General features: G+C 38.1%; 1 long non-coding RNA gene across 1 annotated transcript in view; it reads right to left on the bottom strand.

Annotated features, from left to right (window-relative positions):
• The window catches only part of LOC147915682 (uncharacterized), a 74,288-nt gene extending 57,594 nt beyond the window's left edge, over positions 1 to 16,694 (bottom strand). The window contains exon 1 of the long non-coding RNA XR_015554089.1: positions 16,480 to 16,694. This is a non-coding gene — a long non-coding RNA (uncharacterized LOC147915682). The remainder of the gene's footprint in view (positions 1 to 16,479) is intronic.
• Positions 16,695 to 20,550: the final 3,856 nt, after the last annotated feature.

Raw genomic sequence — 20,550 nt, forward strand, 5'->3', positions numbered from 1 at the left:
GCATTCCCTTATGCAGTTTTCAGTACTGGGTGAAGTATCACCGCCGCTATTCTTTCCCAGGTGTAATCACTTCAGGTAATATCTTCTCTCCTATAGCTTTCATCTCTGTCTGCTTTCTTTTTTACATAAACATATGTTTTGGTATCTCCCATTTAAAAACAAAACAAAATTAAGCAAAATGACTCAAAACAAGCACAAACTAAATTCCTTCCTTTTAACCTGCATTCTCTTATAGATTCTGCCATATCTTCTTCCCTTTACAGCCAACGTTTCTTTGAAAGAGTGGTCTACGCTCAGCCTCTTCACTCACCTAATATCCATTCATTATTCAAACCCCATCAATCTGCTCAAGGTGCCTTAGCCAGGTCCCTCGTGCTCTGCTTGGACATTTTTTAGCCTTGAACTAACTTAGTCTTCCAACATTGGGCAGAAATGGTACCTAATCTATGACACTCTTGTCTTGTTTGATTTCCATGAAACAGCACTCTTTTTAGTTTCAATGGGTCTCCATGGGCCAGTCAGAGGGTCTTTCTCTTCAGCCCAGCCCTTGACTCAACATCCCAATTCCTCTTACCTAGGCTTTCAAGCTTGTGGTTTACTTTTCTCTGCCTGTATGATTTCTATTTTAATTTTCTCTAGTCACGTGACATTAGTAATCACCTATATGTGTATTTTAGGTGTTCCTCTTGAGTTCCTGACAGATAAAATACTTAACTACCTCCAGAACATCTCCTCTTGGTCATCTTATTTGTACTTCAAATTCAGCATATTCAAAGAAGAATTCATTTGCTCCTCGAATTTTATCCTCTGGCTGCAATCTCATTCTCAGAGAATGCCAAATTATAAACTCATATTATATTTAGCACTTTCAACATTTTCTGACAAAGATTGTGTAGAGAAAAATTTTTTTCGAAGACATAATATTTTTTTACTTTTTAATATTTCGATAGACTTTTAATATTTTTTTATAATTTCAGAGGATTGTTTCTGGGATTATGGGTAGTTCTGTTTGGTATCTTAATCCTGTCTACCAAACAGGATAGTTAAACAATCGTAGAGTTGCGAATGGTCATGTTCCTATAGGTTTAAAATCCTGCTATATTGGAAAACATGGTTCAAAATCTGAACGTAGAAGGCCCTTTCCTTCTACGAAGATTTTTTCTTCCAAGCACCTCAAAATTGCAGGAAATTTTACATTGTCCCCCAATCTCCCCCCCGGCCCTACCAGCCTCCTGCACTGCCACAGCACTTAGTAAATGTCCCATTGGAAAAGATAACCCTGAGTTTGGGAGTCTCCAGTTTCTTTTTTTTTTTTTTTTTAATTTTTTGTTTATTGCAGTAACATTGGTTTATAACATTGTAAAAATTTCAGGTGTACATCATTGTACTTCTATTTCTGCATGGACTACATCATGTTCACCACCAAAATACTAATTACAACCCATCACCACACACATGTACCGAATTATCCCTTTCACCCTCCTCCCTCCCCCCTTCCCCTCTGGTAACCACCAATCCAATCTCTGTCCCTATGTGTTTGTTTATTGTTGTTATTATCTACTACTTAATGAAGGAAATCATACGGTATTTGACCTTCTCCCTCTGACATTTCACTTTGCATCATACCCTCAATGTCCATCCATGTTGTCACAAATGGCTGGATTTCATCGTTTCTTATGGCTGAGTAGTATTCCATTGTGTATATATACCACAGCTTTTTTATCCATTCGTCCCTTGATGGGCACTTAGGTTGCTTCCAAGTCTTGGCTATCGTGAATAAGGCTGCAATGAACACAGGGGTGCATGTACCTTTGCAAATTGGTGTTTTCAAGTTCTTTGGATAAATACCCAACAGTGGAATAGCTGGATCATATGGTAGTTCTATCCTTGATTTTTTGAGGAATCTCCATACTGTTTTCCATAGTGGCTGCACCAGTTTGCACTCCCACCAGCAGTGTATGAGAGTTCCCTTCTCTCCACAACCTCTCCAACACATGTTGTTTCCTGTCTTGTTAATTATAGCCATTCTGACGGGCTTGAGGTGATATCTCATTGTAGTTTTGATTTGCATTTCCCTGATAGTTAGTGATTTTGAACATCTTTTCATGTGTCTGTTGGCCATCTGTATATCTTCTTTGGAGAAATGTCTGTTCAGGTCTTTTGCCCATTTTTTAATTGGGTTGGAAGTGTTTGTTGTTGAGATGCATGAGTTCTTTATATATTTTGGAGATTAAGCCCTTATCAGATGTATGGTTTGCAAATATCTTCTCCCAATTGTTAGGTTGTCTTTTCGTTTTGTTGATGGTTTCCTTTGCTGTGCAGAAGCTTTTTAGTTTGATGTAGTCCCATTTGTTTATTTTTTCTATTGTTTCTCTTGCCCGGTCAGATGTGGTGTTTGAAAAGATGTTGCTAAGACTGATGTCGAAGAGCGTACTGCCTATGTTTTCTTCTAGAACTTTCACAGTTTCAGGTCTTACATTGAAGTCTTTAATCCATTTGGAGTTAATTTTTGTGTATGGTGTAAGGTAAGGGTCTATTTTCATTTTTTTGCATATGGCTATCCAGTTTTCCCAACACCATTTGTTGAAGAGACTTTCTTTTCCCCATTGTATGTTCTTGGCTCCTTTGTCAAAGATTAGCTGTCCATAGATGTGTGGGTTTATTTCTGGGCTTTCGATTCTATTCCATTGATCTGTGTGTCTGTTTTTGTGCCAGTACCATGCTGTTTTGGTTACTATAGCTTTGTAGTATATTTTGAAATCAGGGAGTGTGATACCTCCAGCTTTGTTCTTTCTTCTCAGGATTCCTTTAGCTATTCGGGGTCTTTTGTTGTTCCATATAAATTTTAGGATTCTTTGTTCTATTTCTGTGAAAAATGTTGTTGGAACTTTGATAGGGATTGCATTGAATCTATAGATGGCTTTAGGAAGTATGGACATCTTAACTATGTTAATTCTTCCAATCCAAGAGCACGGAATATCTTTCCATTTCTTTGTGTCTTCTTCAATTTCTTTCAGAAATGTTTTATAGTTTTCGGTGTACAGATCTTTCACCTCTTTGGTTAAGTTTATTCCTAGGTATTTAATTCTTTTTGTTGCAATTGTAAATGGGATGGTATTCTGAATTTCTCTTCTGCTACTTCGTTGTTAGTGTACAGAAATGCAACTGATTTTTGTATGTTGATTTTGTATCCTGCAACTTTACCATATTCGTTTATTACTTCTAAAAGTTTTCTGGTGGATTCTTTAGGGTTTTCTATATATAAAATCATGTCATCTGCAAATAGTGACAGTTTCACTTCTTCCTTTCCAATTTGGATCCCTTTTATTTCTTTCTCTAGGTAAGATAATTTGAAACTCACAAGAAGGAAGAGGAAAGACAGGAAGGGGTAAGGTGAAGAGTCAGGAAAGGACAAGAAAAAATATTTCTAAGGACTATATCAGTAAAAAAGAATGTCAGAAAAAGTTACCAATTTCTTTCTGAAGTTCTGAAAAATAAAATGGAAAAACTCACGTAAATGCCAAGGGGAACCAACACAGGAAATGAAAACGAGTAGAAAATTTCCAGTGCAGTAAATTGGTAGAATAGATGTAGTTAGGAAAAAAAAACACAAATGAACAAAAACACCACCACAAAACCCCTGAAAAAATGTCAAGGAAGCACATTTTTGTCTTAGAAAAGTAATAAAAGGGAATAAACTTTCCCAATTGATTGAATAAAAGAAGAATGGTGATGTGGTCAGAATACCAAAGAGAATTTATCCCCTACATATTTCTTTTATGAATAGTTTCAAGAATATAAATAATTCAAGATTTGGATCAAAATACATATTTAATAAAATAAAATAATTTTATAACACATGTCATCTTGGTAGCAGTGTACTGAAATTGATTTTTAATTTTGAAAATCTTTCTGAGTATTTCAGATTACACAAGGTGTCTTTAAGTGAAACATAATTTGTATAATTAGTGGTCAAAATATATTCAACTCCTGAGAAAGTCTTTTTAGAAGATGTTAAACCACTAAGAAAGCAAATGAGGGGCTAGCCCAGTGGCACAGTGGTTAAGTTTGCACACTCTGCTTTGGTGGCCCTGGGATTTGTAGGTTTGGATCCCAGGCACAGACCTACACACCATGCTTATTTATTATTATTTATTATTTCAATCTTCTTAAATTTATTGAGACTTGTTTTGTGGTCTAAAACGTGATCTATCCTGGAGAATGTTCCATGTGCATTCAAAAAGAATGTTTATCCCGCAGTTTTTGGATGGAAAGTTGTGTATATATCTACTAAGACCATCTGGTCTAATGTGTCATTTAAGGCCAATAGTCCTTATTGATCTTCTGTCTGAAAAATCTATCCACTGTTGTAAGTGAAGTGTAAAAGTGCCCTAGTATTATTGTATTACTGTCAGTTTCTTCTTTTATGTCTGTTAATATTTGCTTTAGGTATTCAGGTGCTCCTATGTTGACCGCAGAGATATTTACAAATGTTATGTCCTCTTGTTGGTTTGTTCTCTTTATCATTATGCAATGCCCTTCTTTGTCTCATTACAGCTTTTGTTTTAAACTCTATTTTGTCTGATACAAGTATTACTACCCCAGCTTTCATTTCCATTATGGAGTATCTTTTTCCATCACTACTTTCAGTTTGTGTCTTTAGGTCTAAAGTATGTCTCTTGTAGGCAGCATATGTATATGGGTCTTGTCTTTTTATCCATTCAGCCACTCCACATCTTTTCATTGGAGCATTTAGTCCACTGACAGTTAAAGTAATTATTGATAAGTATATACTTATTGCCATCTTGTTACTTTTTTTCTGGATTTTTTTGTAGTTCTCTGCTCCTTTTTCTTCTCTTGCTCTCTTCCCTTGTGATTTGATGGCTTTCTTTAGTATTATGTTTGGGTTCCTTTCTCTTTATTTTCTATGTTTTTATTATAGGTCTTTTGTTTGTGGTTACCATGAAGTTCATATATAAAAACCTATGCAGATATCAATCTATATTAAGTTGATAGTCTCTTAGGTTTGACTTCTTACCAAGAGCCCTACACTTTTACTCCCCACCCTATGTTTTATGTTTTTGAAATCATATTTTACCTCTTTAATTTTTGTGTATCCCTTAACCTCTTATCTTAGATACAGATAATTTTAATACTTTTGTCTTTTGACCTTCATACTAGCTTTGTAGGTGGTTGATCTGACTTGTATATTTGCCTTTATCAGTGATATTTTCTCTTTGATAATTTTATTACTCCTATTTGTGGTTTTTTCTTTTCCACTTAAGTCCTTTTAACATTTCTCATAAGGCCAATTTTGTGGTGATGAACTCCTTTAGTTTTTGCTTGTCTGGAAAACTTTTTATCTCTCCTTCCATTCTGAATGATAACCTTGCCAGGTAGAGTATTCTTGGCTGTAGGTTTTTTTCTTTCAGCACTTTGAATATATCATGTCACTCCCTTCTAGCCGGTAAGGTTTCTGCTGAGAAGTCAGTTGATAGCCTTATGGGGTTTCCTTTGTATGGAACTTGCAGGTTTTAAGATTCTCTCTTTATTTTTAATTCTGGACATTTTAATTATAATGTGTCTCGGTGTGGACCTCTTTGAGTTCTTCTTGTTTGGTGCTCTCTGTGATTCCTATACCTGGATGTCTGTTTCCTTCCCCAGGTTAGGGAAGTTTTCAGCTGTTATCTCTTCAAATAACTTCTCTGCCTCTTTGTCAATCTCTTCTCCTTCTGGGACACCTATAATGCAGATATTAGCATGCTTGATGTTGTCCTAGAGGTCCCTTAGACTATCCTCATTCTTTTTAATTTTCTGTTCAGCTTGGGTGATTTTCTCTACTCTTTCATCCAGATTGTTGATCCATTATTCTGTGTTATCTACTCTGCTGTTGATTCCTTCTAGTGAATTTTTCATTTCCATGCTTGTATTCTTCAGTTATTATTGGTTCTTTTTTATATCTTCCAATTCTTTGTTGAAGTTCTCACTGTGTTCATCTGTTCTTCTCCCAGGATCAGTAAGCATCCTTAGGACTATTAGTTTGTATTCATTATTAGATAGATTGTCTATCTCTGTTTCGTTTAGTTCTTTTTCTGAAGATTTGTCCCGTTCCCTTATTTGAAACAAATTCCTTCATCTCCTCATTTTTCCCAATTATCTGGGCTTATATCTACATATTAGGTATATCAGCTACACCTCCCCATCTTTGAAACACGGCCTCATGTAGAAGACACCTTATGGGGTCCATCAACCTGCTCGTCTCTTGTCTCCCATGCCAAATGCTCCAGGAGTGTCCCCTGTGTGGGCTGCACATGCCCTTCTGTTATGGCTGGGTTGCTATTTTTGCAGGAGCATGGGTAGGCTAGGCTGGTCCCCAGGCAGGCTGGTTGTGAGGCTCAGCCACATTCGGCTGCTATGGTCACTTTACTGGGCGGAACCCCCTGGCACAGCTATCTGCAAGGTCTAATAGCACACAACTACTGCTGTTTTGCTGGTAAGCAAGTCAGGCTCACAGAGTGGCTGGTTGCTAGGCTCAGGGGCTCACAGTTGCTGCAGGCCTCCAGTGTGGCTCCTTGTGGCATGTGGCTGTTGTTGGCTCTCTTTTGGGTGGGGCAGGCTTTCAGCCAGCTCTGGCTATTCTGCCCTGTAGTACACAGGTGCCTCAGCAGTGCAAATGGGTGGAGCCATCCCAGGCATGGCAGGACAGATTCCTGTGTGGCTGTCTGTGATGGCTGGTGGCACAACTCTACTGTGGGCCCACACACTCTGCTGCCCATTGCTGCAGGCCCACATGCACCCCACTGACGTGGACCCACTTGCCCTGCTGCCGAGGTCCCACATACCCCAAAGATTCAGGCCCAGCAATTTGCCACAGGCTTGCTGGTGGGCAGAGCCAGCTGCTGTCCAGCTGTGTTGGATTGCCTTGGGTGCTCTATTGGGTGAGCAGATCCCTTAACTAACTGGCTAGAGAAGGAAATCCAATGGCAACTGCCAGCCTCTGTGTCAGCATGACTCAACTAGGTCACAGTAATGGCTGCCACCAGTGTCTAAGTCTTGGGGGAGGAGAGTGGATCCAGCTGCCTCCTGCATCTCTGCAATATGCTCCAAACTGAGTGACTCTCTTTTACCAATGAACTATGCACTTTTCTATCTGGTGTTTTTATGCTGGTTTCTAGGTCAGGTGAAACTGTGCATGGGCCCTTTAAGAGCAGGTTTTTCTCTCTCTGAAGTTCTACAGTTTTCCTGAGCATATTCCCCATTGGTTTTCAAAGCCAGCAAAGCCAGGTATAACGGGATCTCATCTCTGTAGTGCTGAATCTAAGGGATGGGATGCCTAATCTGCAGCTCAGATTCCTCCTCTGGAAAAAGCTCCATAGCTTTGAGTTTGCTCCTGGCTGTGAAGCGTTGTAGCAAGGGTGTGGTTTTTTCCTCAGTGGAGCTGTATCTCTGCCTCTTCCATCCCTGTCTGTGTTGTCCCTTGTTGTGGAGATTCTTTTTATCCAGTTTCCAGAGCTCTCTCAGAGGAAATTGTTCTGCAGGTAGTTGTAGATTTGTATCCACGGAAGGAGGTGAGTTCAGGATCCTCTTACACTGCCATCTTCCAAACTCCACCCTCTAGGCTTTATTGAAGTCCTTTATAAAATTTACATGTAAATTTCAAGAGATGAGATTATTTTTGAATTCACATTTTGTAAAATGGCAGTATCTTGGGGATTCTTGCACTTTATAGGCTCAAGCTTTTATGTAATATGCACATAAAAGTACATATATACTTGCCCTACATTCTTGAAGAAACCTCTTTGATGGTGTTAATCCCACTGCTTGGTCCCTTTTCCATCTTTCCTGTATTCTCTAGACTTAAGCATCTATTAATACTCATCCATGTCTCTCAAGTGATAACTTTCCTCAATTTAGATGCCTTCTAACCCAATTTTCCCAATGGAAAAGATGAGTATATTGTAATCTCATATCCATTCCTGTGAGAAAAATATCATTATTTCTATACTAAATAACATAGAGGAAGAGAAATTAAGTATTAAAAGGCAGGTGAGTGAGTTGTAATCAAATGACCTGAGCCTATCTTAGACAAAACTAACACAACAGCCACTTTAAAAATACCGTAACTTCTGAAGTATATTATTAATAAAACAGTTGACAGAAAAGATCTGTCTGCACAGATTGAAATGAGAGGATAGGAGGCGGAGTCAAGATGGCGGCGTAGGCAGACTCTGAACTCACCTCCTCCCGTGGACACAGCCAATTTACAACTACTCGTGGAAAAATTACCCCTGAGACAGAACTGAAAACTGGATAAGAGGAACTCCTGCAACAACGGACAATCCTAACTGAGGTGGAAGAGGCAGAGACTCCCTTCTGGAGAGGAAAAACGCCGCCTTCACAAGCCGCCAGCGTCACGGCCGCCGGGAGCAGCTCACAGGTAGGCACCCTCCCTGGAGGCGCGGGGCCCTGAGCCGGGGAGCGCCCCCGCTGTGGGCATTTTGTGGACCCAGCACAACCGACACCAGCGGCATAATATCTGACTTTGCCTGCTACTAAAGCATTGGGGAGCACCCCCAGAAAACCCAGTTCACAAAGAAACTAAAACTGGCTCTTAAAGGGCCCGCGCACAAACTCACCCGTTCCAGAAAGCATCCTAAAATCACCAGAAAGAAAGGTACACAGTGCTTCGGTGACAAGAGACTCACCTAATAGGCCCTGAGTGCATCACGGTGAGGGGTGAGACCTCTCCAGGGACTGGGACATTGGCGGCGGCCATTGTTGTGGCCTGGTGTGAGCGTGCTGACACAGACGCCATTGGAGTTCTCCCTGAGACCTGCTAGCCCAGGGTCTGCTCCACCCGCTAGAGCACCAATTTAATCCAGCTCAGCCAGGGCAGGCAGCCCACCCTAGAGACTGGCCCCACCCAACAACAAGCCCTCAGGCAACGTGTGGGCCTGCATAGATTGGTGACTGGATTCTCTGCAGCCTGGCAACTGAGCTGACTTGAGCCTTGAGCGGGGCAGGGTGTGCACAAGGAGCGGGTGGAGAGTGTGGGGTGGTGGCGGAGTGTGTGGGGCTCCCGCCGTGGAGAGACTGGGTCCGCTTGGGGAGGTCGGGGCACTCACACGGGGCAGGACTGTGTTGACTGTGTGTGTGGACCTGTGGGCAACAGGGCTTGTCAGCTGCAGAAGACTTGTGCCTCTCAAAGACCCACAGAGGAGGTTTGCCCCACCTTCCAAAGCCTGAAACAATTGGGTGCTCCTGTGCCTGAGGCCAGCCCCACCCAGCTGCAATCCCCAGAGAGCTGACAAGAGACCTAATAGGCTAGAGGTTTACAGCAATTGTAAGGCCCTGAGCCTAACAACCTGCCACACTGGGGGCCTACTCACTTAAAAGAAACACTGCAACACAAATGTGGTATTAGAACTTACAGCCAACTGTACTGGGGCTCCCCACACCTGATAAAGAGACTGAAGGGCCCACAACAACTACAAGCAGCTGAGCATTACAACAGCTGGCCAGGAGCATAACTCAGCCTCCCTGGGCGCCTATAGGGAGAGCTAATAGGCCACAATAGAAGGACACCACGTAGCCCACATAGGGCCACCCCTGGACCATTGAGAACTGAGGGAAGCACACTGGAAGCATCCTAAGGCATCACTTACATAAGGTCACCTATCCAAGAGCAAGAGACGTGGCTGACCTACCTAATACGTAGACACAAGCACAGGGAAAGAGGCAAAATGAGGAGGCAAAGAATACATTCCAAGTAAGGGAACAGGACAAAACCCCAGAAAAGGAACTAAGTGAAACAGAAATGAGCAACCTACCCGACAGAGAGTTCAAACTAAGAGTTTTAAGGATGCTCACTGATCTGGGGAGAAGAATAGATGAACTCAGTGAGAATGTCAACAAAGAAATGGAAGATATAAAAAGAACCAATCAGAAATGAAGAATACAATACTGGAAATGAAAAATTCATTAGAGGGACTCAAAAGCAGAGTAGAGGATACAGAAGAACGGATCTGTGAGCTGGAAGAAAGACTAGAAGAAATTACCCAAGGTGAACAGGTAAAAGTGAAAAGAATTAAAAGAGTGAGGACAGTCTAAGGGACCTCTGGGACAACATCAAAGCGCACTAACATCCGTGTTATAGGTGTCCCGGAAGGAGAAGAGCGAGACAAGGGAGCAGAGAATCTATTTCAAGAAATAATAGATGAAAACTTCCCTAACCTAAGGAAGGAAACAGACATCCAGGTACAGGAGGCACAGAGAGCCCCAAACAAGATAAACCCAAAGAGGCCCACACCAAGACACATCATAATCAAAATGTCCAGAATTAAAGATAAAGAGAGAATCCTAAAAGCCGCAAGAGAATGTCAAGTTACATACAAGGGAAACCCCATAAGGCTATCAGCTGACTTCTCGGCAGAAACCTTACAGGCTAGAAGAGAATGGCACGATATATTTAAAGTGCTAAAAGGAAAAAACTTACAGCCAAGAATACTCTACCCAGCAAGGTTATCATTCAAAATGGAAGGAGAGATCAAAATTTTCCCAGATAAGCAAAAATTAAAGCAGTTTGTCACCAAGAAACCAGTGTTACAAGAAATGTTAAAGGGACTGATTTAAGGGGAAAAGAGAAGACCACAAATAGGAAAAATTATCTATTTCCACGATTAGAACGTAATGGATACAAATGCACAAAAAAGAGGTTAGATATGATATCAAAAACATAAAAGGAGGGAGGAGGGTAGTTAAAGAGTACAGCTTTCATACAGAGGTCAAACTAAAGTGACCATCAATTCTGTATAGAAGAAGTAAGGAACAGAGAAGGACTACTAAAACACTGAGGGAAAAAAAAAAAATAATAAAATAAATAAAATAAAATAAAGTTAGAAAATGGCAGTAAGTACATACTTATCAATAGCTACTTTAAACGTCAATGGACTAAATGCTCCAATTAAAAGGCATAGGGTGGCTGACTGGATAAAAAAACAAGACCCATATATATGCTGCATACAAGAGACACACTTCAGACCTAAAGACACTCACAAACTGAAAGTGAAGGGATGGAAAAAGATACTCCACGCAAATGGCAATGAAAAGAAAGCTGGGGTAGCAGTACTCATATCAGACAAAATAGACTTTAAAACAAAAACTGTAAAAAGAGACAAAGAAGGGCATTACATAATGATCAAGGAACAATCCAACAAGAAGATATAACACTTGTAAATATCTACGCACCCAATGTAGGTGCACCTAAATATATAAAGCAATTATTAACAGACATAAAAACAGAAATAGACAGTAACACAATAATAGTAGGGGACTTTAACACTCCACTTACACCAACGGATAGATCATCCAAACAGAAGATCAATAAGGAAACATTGGCCTTAAACGACACACTAGAACAGATGGACCTAGTAGATATATACAGAGCATTCCATCCAAAAACCGAAGAATACACGTTCTTTTCAAATGCACATGGAACATTCTCCAGGATTGATCACATATTAGGCCACAAAACAAGTCTCCATAAATTTAAGAAGATTGAAATAATACCAAGCATCTTTTCTGACCACAATGGTATGAAACTAGAAATCAACTATAGGAAGAAAATCAGAAAAGCCACAAATACATGGAGATTAAACAAAATGCTACTGAACAACGACTGGGTTAACGAAGAAATCAAAGAAGAAATCAAAAAATACCTGGAGACAAATGTAAATGAAAATACGACATGCCAGAATTTATGGGATACAGCAAAAGCGGTTCTAAGAGGGAAGTTTATAGCGATACAGGCCTATCTCAACAAACAAGAAAAATCTCAAATAAACAATCTAACAATGCACCTAAAGGAACTGGAAAAAGAAGAACAAACAAAGCCCAAAATCAGTAGAAGAAGGGAAATAATAAAAATCAGAGCAGAAATAAATGAAATGGAGACCAAAAAACAATAGAAAAATTAATAAAACCAAGAGCTGGTTCTTTGAAAAGATCAACAAAATAGACAAACCTTTAGCTAGACTCACCAAGAAAAAAAAGAGAAGGCACAAATAAGTAAAATCAGAAATGAAAGAGGAGAGGTTACAACAGACACCTCAGAAATACAAAAGATTATAAGAGAATACTATGAAAAACTATATGCCAACCAATTCGACAATCTGGAAGAAATGGATAAATTCTTAGAATCATACAACCTTCCAAAACTGGATCAAGAAGAAGTAGAGAATTTGAATAGACCAATCATCAGTAAGGAGATCGAAACAGTAATCAAAAACCTCCCCAAAAATAAAAGTCCAGGACCAGACGGCTTCCCTGGTGAATTCTACCAAACATTCAAAGAAGACTTAATACCTATCCTTCTCTAAGTCTTCCAAAAATTGAGGAGGGGGAAGCTCCTAACTCATTCTACAGCTGACATTACCCTGATACCAAAACCAGACAAGGACAACACAAAAAGAAAATTACAGGCCAATATCCCTGATGAACACCGATGCGAAAATCCTCAACAAAATACAAGCAAATCGCATACACCAATACGTTAAAAAGATTATACACCATGATCAAGTGGGATTTATTCCAGGTATGCAGGGATGGTTTAACATTCGCAAATCAATCAACGTAATACACCACATTAATAAAATGAAGAACAAAAATCACATGATCATCTCAATAGATGCAGAGAAAGCATTTGACAAGATACAGCATCCATTTATGATAAAAACTCTGAATAAAATGGGTATAGAAGGAAAGTACCTCAACATAATAAAGACCATATATGAGAAACCCACAGCTAATATTATCCTCAATGGTGAAAAACTGAAAGCTATCCCTCTAAGAACAGGAACCAGACAAGGATGCCCACTGTCACCACTCCTATTTAACATAGTATTGGAAGTCCTAGCCAGAGCAATCAGGCAAGAGAAAGAAATAAAAGGGATCCAAATTGGAAAGGAAGAATTGAAACTGTCACTATTTGCAGATGACATGATTTTATATATAGAAAACCCTAAAGAATCCACCAGAAAACTTTTAGAAGTAATAAACGAATATGGTAAAGTTGCAGGATACAAAATCAACATACAAAAATCAGTTGCATTTCTGTACACTAACAACGAAGTAGCAGAAAGAGAAATTAAGAATACCATCCCATTTACAATTGCAACAAAAGAATTAAATACCTAGGAATAAACTTAACCAAAGAGGTGAAAGATCTGTACACGAAAACTATAAAACATTTCTGAAAGAAATTGAAGAAGACACAAAGAAATGGAAAGATATTCCGTGCTCTTGGATTGGAAGAATTAACATAGTTAAGATGTCCATACTTCCTAAAGCCATCTATAGATTCAATGCAATCCCTATCAAAGTTCCAACAACATTTTTCACAGAAATAGAACAAAGAATTCTAAAATTTATATGGAACAACAAAAGACCCCGAATAGCTAAAGGAATCCTGAGAAAAAAGAACAAAGCTGGAGGTATCACACTCCCTGACTTGAAAATATACTACAAAGCTATAGTAACCAAAACAGCATGGTACTGGCACAAAAACAGACACACAGATCAGTGGAATAGAATCGAAAGCCCAGAAATAAACCCACACATCTATGGACAGCTAAGCTTTGACAAAGGAGCCAAGAACATACAATGGGGAAAAGAAAGTCTCTTCAACAAATGGTGTTGGGAAAACTGGATAGCCATATGCAAAAAAATGAAAGTAGATCCTTACCTTACACCATACACAAAAATTAACTCCAAATGGATTAAAGACTTGAATGTAAGACCTGAAACTGTGAAAGTTCTAGAAGAAAACATAGGCAATACGCTCTTCGACATCGGTCTTAGCAACATCTTTTCAAACACCACGTCTGACCGGGCAAGAGAAACAATAAGAAAAAAAAACAAAAAGGACTAAATCAAACTAAAAAGCTTCTGCACAGCACAGGAAACCCTCAACAACACCAAAAGCCAACCTAACAATTGGGAGAAGATATTTGCAAACCATACATCTGATAAGGGCTTAATCTCCAAAATATATAAAGAACTCATGCATCTCAACAACAAAATCTACCAACCCAATTAAAAAATGGGCAAAAGACCTGAACAGACATTTCTCCAAAGAAGATATACAGATGGCCAACAGACACATGAAAAGATGTTCAAAATCACTAACTATCAAGGAAATGCAAATCAAAACTACAATGAGATATCACCTCACGCCTGTCAGAATGGCTATAATTAACAAGACAGGAAACAACATGTGTTGGAGAGGATGTGGAGAGAAGGGAACTCTCATACACTGCTGGTGGGAGTGCAAACTGGTGCAGCCACTATGGAAAACAGTATGGAGATTCCTCAAAAAATCAACGATAGAACTACCATATGATCCAGCTATTCCACTGTTGGGTATTTATCCAAAGAACTTGAAAACACCAATTTGCAAAGGTACATGCACCCCTGTGTTCATTGCAGCGTTATTCACAATAGCGAAGACTTGGAAGCAACCTAAGTGCCCATCAAGGGACGAATGGATAAAGAAGCTGTGGTATATATACACAATGGAATACTACTCAGCCATAAGAAACGACGAAATCCAGCCATTTGTGACAACATGGATGGACATTGAGGGCATGATGCAAAGTGAAATAAGTCAGAGGGAGAAGGTCAAATACCGTATGATTTCCTTCATTAAGTAGTAGATAGTGACAACAATGGACGGATACATAGGGACAGAGATTGGATTGGTGGTTGCCAGAGGGGGGAGGGAGGAGGGTGAAAGGGATAATTCGGTGCATGTGTGTGGTGATGGGTTGTAATTAGTATTTTGGTGGTGAACATGATGTGGTCCATGCAGAAATAGAAGTACAATGATGTACACCTGAAATTTTTACAATGTTATAAACCAATGTTACTGCAATAAACAAAAAATTAAAAAAAAAAAAAAAAAAGAAAATGGCAAAAAAATAAAATAAAATAAAAGTGATAAATCTAGGTCTGGGGAGGGCAAATAACTTGCCCAAGGTCACACAATGAGTACTGGAGCCAATATTTGAACTCAGTTCGGTGTGAATGCAAAGCCCTACTCAACACCACTTTACCATCTGCCTCCCATTAGTGACAGGCAGCTGGGCGTCGACGATTGGTGAAACGCTCCTGTGTACTGAGGTGGAGGCTGCAAATACAGGCTGGTTTCTTTCCAGAGACTCTAGATCTCACTCATGCTTACCTGGCTGCTTGCACAAGTTGCAGCAGCAGCTTCCGTTTGAAAGCAAGAAACATAGTCTGTGTTGGAAGGCCTGGGTCGGGCCGGGAAGTGGGGTGGGCAGGGACGACTCTATTTCCCTTCTATGCCACTGCAAAGCTAATCTTAATCGCACAAGAAACACTTGCTTCTCTGGAGACTAGAGAAGTTAAGAATGCTGTGTTACTATTTTCTTGTTTGAATGAAATTAAAATATCCCATTAAAAGGAAATTCTTCATTTCAAAGTGTTGAATGCTATGGTGCTTAATGTCGGCTTGTTAAATTTGGGATCTTGAAACAAAAATCCCACACATGAATGTTCTTTGGGCTCATGGCATTTCTATTTGATTGTGAATTGGATTAATTTTCATTTTTCTTAAGCTCTTGCTTCCCATTCCTTTTTGTTTTGAGATACTTAAGCAAATGTTGACAGTTACAGTTGGCTTAATAAACTGTCTCGGTTGTGTAAAAAAAAAAAAAAAAAAAAAAAAAAGAAATGAGAGGATAAATCATGCAAGTAATAATGGGGGAAGCTGAATAACAAATGAAGATGGCAAACTTCAGTTGGAAAGATAAGATGATGAGATAAAATCATGCAAAACGTCTGTTGGAGTTGCAGATGTTCATTGAGAGTTGAAGAAAGGGGTACTAGTAAGAGAGGAAATAATGACAAGATATAGAGTGAAATACTTTTTTTTTTCATGATTAAATAAGTTTTTATTGTCACATTTAACTGCTTTGTCAGATATACATTGTAGGTTTCAGTATGGCATAAAATAAAAACATTTTCCTGAATGTCAGAATCTGAACAGAGGAGATGGCAATGGCACTTAAAAACAATTAATTAATTCACACTGGTGCTGAAGCCCCTAGTAGGTAGCTGATAAAAACTGGAATGCATTTGCAGGTAAAGTGGTCTGCAACATTTTAAATCAAATGGCAGTGGTAGAAGGCCAACAAAACGAGGAGCGGAGTAAAATGCAGACCCCAGCAAGTGGGTATCTGAAGAACGGCAGTTTTAGCATTTCATTTTTCAGTCCCTATTATATCGTCTAATTTAGTATTGGAACTGGAGCTCAGTGAGTAAACTTCTCTCCTATAAAATGAAACTACTTTTTCAGAATCTGGATTTTAAGGCTCTTTAACAACTTCCTTATTCTTACAGGTTTTAACTAGTCCAAAGGAAAGGCAGTTACGTTCCAAAGCATTAACTTCATGGGCTGACCTGTCATAAATGGTGGGTCTTGTCATTTCCAAACCAGGAGCCTAACATGCTCATGAACATCTTTAGTGGTTTCACACATTCTGGGCAAAACTAGAAAAGAGGCAGTAATTAAATAAAAATATAAGTGCATCCCAACAGAAAGTCTCTACACATTCACAATTATCTTCCAAATGGCAACTTAAAAAAAAATAAGTATGATTATTCAGATTTAAAATGAATCTGTCTTTTCTTTGTTCACACAAATTAAATTTCACAGAAAATAAAAGGAAAAAAGAACTAATTCATTTTAAAAAAGGGCACAATGTCAGGAAGGAAGGAGGACAAAAATTTGAAACACATCTATAGTTTTCTCTGTGATTCAGATTGACCCATATTTCTGAGAACTGAAACCACAAGGTTCAGAGGGCATCTCACCAATAACAGGCAATGTTGTTTTACATCCCCCAAGCCCTCATGCAAAAGGCACTAAGATAGGAAATGAAACCATGAGAGGAGGCACCACAGGACTTCTGGGATAACCAACATCAATCATTCATCTCTCATTGTGCTGTCACCTTTTTAAGAAAAAAATGCAAACATGCCCTCATACATGAGACAGGTACTCAAAAAGTGATGAGGAATCATACAATAAAGGCACTCATCTACCCAAAAGTGTACCTGTAGCAGTAGCCATATGTGTTGAAGTATTTAAACAAGGAAGCCATTAGACTGAGGTGGCTCTAATGCCTTGGTAGCCTACATAAGCAAACCAAAACCTAGGTCAGAGTCAATGCACTCAAATCCAAGAAAATGGAACTTAAGAACCACCAATCATGAACAACCAATTAGGCTTTCCCAAATAAGGCAACAGCTTAAGCTATAGCCATTGAAATAATTTCTTTGGTTTGCTTCCTCATCTTCTCTATACAAACCTTGCCCCTAGTTTCTGCTGGTATAGCATTCCAGCTAACTTTCAGTTTGTTACTGCCCAATTCAAATTGACATTTAGTCAAATAAACTCTTGGAAATTTTTATGTGCCTGAGTTTATCTTTTGACATATGAAACCTCCTATATACATTAAAGAGATATAATCCTAAATTCAATTCCCTCTGAAAACAAAAAAATATAATTGAAAAATGTCATGAGAAAAAGATGACAAACTTTTAATGATTATATTAATGTTTATGAAAAAAATTTTGGAAATATTATAGAACAATAGCTTAAAATATTCTGAATTGAGAAACATACTATCAATGAACTTTCCTTAATAAAGTTCTATAAACATTTAAAAGGAATTGCAGTTTTCAGAATTAATAATTGTGTCAATAAAAGTGCAAAAGTATAAATGATATTTACTATGGTTGGAATGAAGGAAAAATTATGTAAAATATTTGTATACCTGGGAGCACTTGGCTAATATGTTCAAAGGCAGTGGAAAAATGAGCCTCAAGTTCACACTTGACCAATAAGAGACAAGAGAATTTACAGTCTTTAAAAGGACAATGGAGGGAAAAACGACATTCAGCAAGGTAAGACTGTTCTCTCATTTCTTAAGGTTTGGGGTAAAATTGATTGCATCTTACTGTGCCCTCATACTTCATACCAGAGGTCCTAAATTAATAGTCATTTCCCAGAAAATACATGTAGAATGGAAACCATATGCCTATCAGCCTAATTCCCTTCATCTCTCCAACTTCATAATACAACTATGGCAAGTCTCTTGAAGAAGCCAGTGTTTACACGGAAGGACTGGTATGGTACGGAATGAAAAAAGAAGGAATAGAAATGAATGAAAGGTTGAAAAACAGAAATGGAGAGAATGTAATATAGAAGAAGTTCATAAACAAAAATCTGGGGGAGAGAAGTGTAGACATTCAGGAGAAGGGCGAGCCAATGGATGTCATGTAGGTAAAATGGCAGGGAACACTCAAGACCAAGAAAGCAGTCACTTAAATGGTTATGGGAGTAAAGAGTTGTCAGAGATATCTTACCAATTTTTTTCTGAAGTTCTTCTGAAAAACAAAATGAAAAGATTAATGTAAATATCATGGGAAACAAATGTGAAGAAAATTCAAATGTATTAAAAATTTTAAATGTAAAATCAAACCCCTCAGGATGCAGAAACAGATGGACACACACACACACACACACCAACATTCAAACACATGCGCCAACAGTGGCTGAAAGCCCACTTTTGTCCAGAGAATATTTTACAAAGAATGAAAACAGGTGCAATGGAATAAATTTACTGAAAGAGAAAATATTTTAGAAATATTAGTTGTTGTGGCTACCTCATAAAAATTATTCTTGATCCCTTTTGACATTATTTAAGTTTTTATTATTCATTCTGTTAGTTTTGGTAGGTTCTTGACTGCTACTAAATATCAATAGTCAATTTTCATTATTGTGGTAACTATGTTGTATAAAGTAGCCACAAACACTGATTTACAGAATACTGAACCATTGCTTGTAGAGAAAATGCAGGGTTAGTTTCCTGTGCACCTCTATTTACAACATTTCCCTCAATCTATTAATAGATAACTTTGTTTTATGTGAGTTTTATTTTAACACATGCCTGAATGAAACTGGTCTTTAAATTGCATGAAAGGAATGGAAATGAAGTATTTAGTGGCAGGGAAAGGGATGCTAAATCAAATGACCTGAACCTTGCAGAAAACTTACACCTCAGAAACTTTAAAAATGCCAAAACTCCACAGGTATATTATTAATAAAATTCACTTGACAGAAACGATCTGTCTATATTGATTGCAATGACAAGACAAATGAGAGAGGTAATATGGAGGAAATTAAATAACTAATGATGCTGGCAAACTTCAATTGGAAAGATAAAGCAAAATCATGAAAAATATGTGTATGTTGGAGTTGAGGAATATGATCATTGAGAGTTGAAGACAAAAGTACAAGAAACAGATGAAACCATGGGCAGGTAGGCAGTGATATATATTAATAGGATTTACCTTTTTCCTGTTCGCTCTTCACTGAAAAACAAAAGGAAGAAAGAACCAGCTCATTAAAAATGAGGGCACAATGTCAGGAAGGAGGAGGACAAAAATTTGAAACCCTTTCATAGTTTACTCTGTCGTTCAAATTGACCCACATATCTGAGAACTGGAACCACAAGGTTCCAAGGACATCTCATCAATCAGAGGAGGTATTGTTTTATATTCTCCCACCTCTTAGTGCAAAAGGAATTAAGATAGGAAACGATACAATGAGAGAAAGTAGAGTAGAAAATCCGAGATAAACACTGTCAAGATTTTGTCCTTCATTGGCCTTCTCCTTTTTTCAGAATAAAATGCAAATAAGCATGCATACACGAGAAAGGTACTTAAAAAGTGATGAGGAAGTATACAGTAAAACACCCATCTGTTTGTAACTGTCTGTACCCGTAGTCATATGAAGCCTGCTACATACATTAAAAAGATATATTCCTAAATTCCATTCCCTCTGAAAACAAAAATATAACTGAAAAATGTCATTAGGAAAAGAAGGATATTAAACCTTTAATGATTATATTAATGTTTAATGAAAAAATATTTTAGGAATACCCTAGAACAGTAACATAAAAAGGTAATGCAAAACTCACTGGTAATGGCAAATATATAATCAAAGTTAGACTCTGTAACATGGTAAGGGTGGTGCATAACTCACAACTCTGGTTTAAAAGTTAAAAAAAACATAGTAAAAATAACTATAACTACAATAATCCATTATTAGTTACATAATATAAAATATATGTAACTTGTAACAGCAAAAACGTAAAACGTGAAGTGGAGAAGAAGTGTCAAGTTTACGAATGCTACTGAAGTTAAGTTATTGTCAGCTTAAAATAGCATGTTATACTTTTAAGATATTTTATATATGCCTCATGGTAACCACAAAGGAAAAACCTATAGCAATTACACAAAAATGATAAGTTAAAGCATACTGATAAAAAAAGACATCGAAACACAAGAAAAAGGCAGCATGATAAGCAACAAGGAACAATGTTCTACAAAACACCAGAAAACAATTAACAATATGGCAATACTTAAGTCCTTACCTATCAATAATTATTTTAAATGTAAATG

This window comes from Ceratotherium simum, chromosome 13, assembly GCF_057802395.1.
Source record: "Ceratotherium simum simum isolate JZ-2026a chromosome 13, ASM5780239v1, whole genome shotgun sequence".
NCBI lineage: Eukaryota > Metazoa > Chordata > Mammalia > Perissodactyla > Rhinocerotidae > Ceratotherium > Ceratotherium simum.